The sequence below is a fragment of the Molossus molossus genome, unplaced genomic scaffold (assembly GCF_014108415.1).
Source record: "Molossus molossus isolate mMolMol1 unplaced genomic scaffold, mMolMol1.p scaffold_m16_p_2, whole genome shotgun sequence".
Lineage (NCBI taxonomy): Eukaryota > Metazoa > Chordata > Mammalia > Chiroptera > Molossidae > Molossus > Molossus molossus.
Genome location: NW_023425355.1, coordinates 1,904,500 through 1,909,410, shown reverse-complemented (window position 1 = coordinate 1,909,410; position 4,911 = coordinate 1,904,500). Strand labels below are relative to the sequence as shown.

At 48.4% G+C, this 4,911-nt stretch overlaps 1 non-coding gene across 1 annotated transcript; it reads right to left on the bottom strand.

Annotated features, from left to right (window-relative positions):
- Nucleotides 1-1,446: 1,446 nt before the first annotated feature.
- LOC118636745 lies at nt 1,447-1,553 on the bottom strand. The gene has a single exon (XR_004960731.1). It is a non-coding gene; the product is annotated as a U6 spliceosomal RNA (small nuclear RNA).
- Nucleotides 1,554-4,911: the final 3,358 nt, after the last annotated feature.

Here is a 4,911-nt window from a genome sequence, read left to right as displayed (position 1 = left end):
AAACTGCAACCGAGGTACGTGCCCTTAGCGGGAACCGAACCCGGGTCTCTCAGGACCGCAGGCCGACGCTCCGACCGCTGAGCCAAACCGGCCAGGGCTGTGTATCTTTTGTTCTAATAGCATATAGACAGCATATATATGGGTCTTGCTTTCTTATCCATTGAGCTCCCCCTATGTCTTTTGATTGGATCATGTAAGCCATTCACATTTAAAATGATTATTGATAGGTAAGTATTTATTGCCATTTTATTCTTTTAACTATGTTCCTTTTCCTCCTCCTCCTCCTTCCTCCTCCTTCTTCCTCTTCTTTCTTCTAGCAGGCCCTTTAATTTCTTGTAATGTAAGTTTGGTGATAACAAACTCCTTTGGTTTTTTTGTCTGGGAAGCCCTTTATTTCTCCGTCAATTTTAAAGAATAGCCTTGCTGGGTAACGTAGTCTTGGTTGTAGGTCCTTGCTTTTCATTACACCTAACTGTATTTCTCTTGCTGCTTTTAAGCTTCTCTCTTTGTCTTTAACCTTTGCCATTTTATTTTATTTTATTTTATTTTATTTTATTTTATTTTATTTTATTTATTTTTTATCCTCACCCAAGGACATCTTTTATGCATTTATCTTCAGATAGAGCGGGAAGGAGATAGGGAGGAAGAGAAAGAGAGAAACATTGATGTGAGAGAGACACATCGAGTGGTTGCTACTCATATGACCCCAACCAGGGCCGGGGACAAACTGCAACCAAGGTATGTGCCCTTAGCAGGAACTGAACCCAGGACTCTCTGGTCTGCAGGCCAATGCTCTAACCGCTGAGCCAAACTGGCCAGGGCTAACCTTTGACATTTTAATTAAGATGTGTCTTGGTAGTGGCCTCTTTGAGTTCATCCTGTTTGGGACTCTGTGCTTTCTGGACTTTTGTGTCTTTTTCCTTCACCAGGTTAGGGATGTTTTCAGTCATCATTTCTTCATATAGGTTCTCTATTCATTTTTCTCTCTACTCTTCTTCTGGTACCCCTATGATGCAGATGTTGTTATGGTTTATGTTATCCCAAAGGTCCCGTAAAGTATCCTCATTTTTTTTTTTCTGCTCTGATTGGGTATTTTCTTGTACTTTGTCTTCCAAATTGCTGAATCGAACCTCTGCTTCATCCAGTGTACTGGGTTTTTTTCCTAGCAGTGTATTCTTCATTTCAGGTATTATATTCTTCATTTTTATTTATATAAAAAATGTTTTTTCCTTTATTGATTTTAGAGACAGAGGATGGGAGGAGAGAGAGATAGAAATATCGATGAGAGAGAACATTGATTGGCCACTTCCTGCATGCCCCCCACTGGGGATCAGGCCCACAACCTGGCCATGTGCCCTGAGCAGGAATCAAACCGGCAACCTCTTGGTGCATGAGTCGACACTCAACCACTGAGCCACACTGGTCAGGTTGCATTCTTCATTTTTTAAAAATATGGAATTTTTCACGAATTTGTGTGTCATCCTAGTGCAAGGGCCATGCTAATCTTGTCCGCATCATTCCAATTTTAGTATATGTGCTGCCAAAATGAGCACATGTATTCTTCATTTTTTTTTAATCTTACCCGAGGACATTTTTTTGTTTTTTGTTCAGATAGAGTGGGAGGGAGAGAGAGGAAGAGAGAGACAGAGAGAGAGAGAGAGAGAGAGAAACATCAATGTGAAAGGGACACATGGAGTGGTTGCCACCTGCATGACCCAACCAGGGCTGGGGACAAACTGCAACCAAGGTACGTGTCCTTAGTGGGAACCAAACCCAGGTCTCTCTGGACCGCAGGCCGACACTCTAATCGCTGAGCCAAACCAGCCAGGGCATATTCTTCATTTTTGACTGGTTCTTTTTTATGGCTTCTATTTTTTCATGTTCAAGTTCTCACTGACTTCATCCATCTTCCCCTAAGTTCCTTGAGCATCCTTATAACAATTGTTTTGAACTAGATATCTGGTAAATTGCTTGACTCCATTTCATTTAGCTCTGTTTGTGGAGATTCCTCCTGTTCCTTCATTTGGGGCATGTTTCTTTGTCTCTCCATTTTAGCTGCCTCTTTGTGTTTAGTACTATGTATTAGGTAGGTCTGCTATGATCCCAGTCTTGGTGGGGTAGCCTTACGTAATAGGTGTCCTGTGGGACCCCATGGCACAGTCTCCTTGATCACCTGCATTAGGTACTCTTGGAATGTCCCTCGTGTGGTTTATCTGGGCCCTCCTATTATAATTGAGTCTTGATTGCTATTGGCCCATTTGTGTATATGGTCGACCCTCAGGCTGGCTGACCGTGAGGGTCAACCCCCACTACAGTATATGAACTGCCATGCAGGTGCTGACCACACAGAGCAGAATTCGCCTGGACAGGTTCCGTGCATGCGGATATCTCCCTTTGGATATGCCACTTGGGAAGGTAATTGGATCCTGATTTGGAGTCTGAAGCTGTCCGCTGGGTATGCTGGTTTTTGGCCCTCTTGGGAGGGACTGAGGCTCAGGACAGTGTCAGATGCTGCCTGTGACTGGCCCTGCACACTTGTTTGGAGCTACAAAGTGATCCACAGTTCGTGGCTGCTTCTGCGGGGCCTGGGTGTGGGGGGGAAGCCTCGAGCTGTGCACCAAGGGTGGCTTTTATCAGCACCAGGCTTGGAGGCAGGTCAGCACAAGTCCCTGGGAGGGCTGCGGTCCGCCTCTGCCTGCTGGCTCTCTGTTAGTGTCGGCCACTGAAAGAGCCCCTGGCAGTGCTCGGGTTGCATGTGATAGGTTCTCAGTGAGTCACCAGTTAGGGGCACATGGTGTTCACCACATCTATACAGGTTCAGACTCAGTGCCAGTGCTGGGTCTGAGGCACTCAGCAAATGTCCCAGGGTGTACCAAGTCTAGCTGCCACCCTCAGGGTGCTGGCACACCTTTGTGGTGGGGTGGAGTCTCAGGGTGTCGTCACGGGGAGGCCGGCAGAGTTTATCAGGCCCGAACACACCAAGATTTGGCCTGTGTGAAGGGAAGTCTCAGCGCTGATAGGGTACGGGAGAGAAAAATGTCCCCTATCCTAGAGCCACAGCTCAGTCTGTCCCAGATTCTACCAGGAGCCATCTCAGCAGGGCGGGGCCACTGGGAGTAGGGAGAGGGGGTGGCGCCCCTCAGGCTTGGGGGAACTTGGGGGTGTGGCCCCTACCTCAGTGCCACACAACTCAGTCTGTCCTGGATTCTGCCCAGACCTAAGCAGGGTGGAGCCACCAAGAGCCAAAAGGGTGGGGCACCAGGAGCCTGGAGAGTGGGCCTAGGGGATCTCTTGTGAGGGGAGGTACCAGTCAGGTTCATGGGAAAGTGGCAGGGAATGGCCGCCACTCCGAAGCCACACAGCTTAGTCACTGACACCCCTGAGTCTGCCCAGACCTGTACACCCTGGCCCAGACAGCTTATTTCTCAGCAGGACACGAGCTCCATGGGGTGGGTGGACAGGGAGCCCAGAGGGCTAGGTTACTGCATTTCCCTAGGCTGATGCTGTACGTAGGTGCGTGCTCCATCCAAGGGAGATGGCACCTGCGGTGTGGTAGTGTGACTCCGCACAGGGGTCCCAGCCATTGTCCCCTCGGCTTTCTCCCCAGAGCCATAAACCCCAGTCTCTCCTCGCACAGCTCTGGCCCCCTCAACTCTCCCTCCACGGGAGCCCAGGGTGAGTAGCTGCAGATGAAATTTTGTGTGTTGGCCCTTTAAGAATGTGCTTGTGTCTCTAGCAGTCATCTCTCTCCCTGGCATCAGAATCGTCACTGATTTTCCCAGCCAGGTGTTATGTGGGTGCCTCTTCCCAGCCCTGGTCCTCTGGGCTGGCGAGCCCAACTTGAGTTTGACACCCTGTGCTTCTCAGGGGATCCTTTGCAGCTAAGATATCCCTCTGGGCGAATGGATAAAAAAGCTGGGGTACATATACACAATGGAGTACTATGCAGCTGAAAGAAAGATCTCTTATCCTTTGAGACGACATGGAGGGACCTGGAAAGTGTCAACCTAAGTGAAACAAGCCAAACAGAGAAAGTCAAGTATCACATGATCTCACTTATTTGTGGAATATAGTGAACATAACAATCTGAGGAACGGGGTAGTCCCAGAGATGTGGAAGTGGGGTACAGACTGACAATCCCCAGAAGAGGGGGTGGTGGGGGAGAGAGAAACCACAGAACTTATATGCATGTGTGCATGAACAGTGGACATGGTCAACAAAGCTGGGGACAGGGCCGGGAGGGAGAGGGAGGGGGGAATCAGTAGGGGGAAAGGAGAAACAAAAATAAATTAATAGCCCTGGCCGGTTTGGCTCAGCGGTTAGAGCATCGGCCTGCGGTCCGGAGAGACCCGGGTTCAGTTCCCGCTAAGGGCATGTACCTTGGTTGCAGTTTGTCCCCGGCCCTGGTTGGTTGTGCGGGTGGCAGCCACTCGATGTGTCCCTTTCACTTCGATGTTTCTCTCTCTCTCTCTTCCTCTCTCTCCCTCCCACTCTACCTGAACAAAAAATGGAAAAATGTCCTCGGGTGAGGATGATAAAAAATAAATAAATAAATAAAATAAATTAATAAAAAAGTATAACTTTAAAAAAAAAAAAGATATCCCTCTGGAATCTCAGCCGCTGCCGCGGGAGCACAGCCAGCCCTTCTCTTGTCTCCACACTTCCTGCCAGTCTCGATGTGACTTCTGTCCTTGGTCACAAGACTTCTGTTCAGCAAGTCTTCAGTTGGTTATTCAGGTTGACTGCTCCATATCTTATTTATTTATCTTTTTATCCTCACCCGAGGATATTTTTACTTTTTTTTTTTCAGATAGAGCAGGAGGGAGAGAGAGAGAAATATCAATGTGAGAGAGACACATCGACTGGCTGCCACCCACATGACCCCAACTGGGGCCGGGGACAAACTGCAAC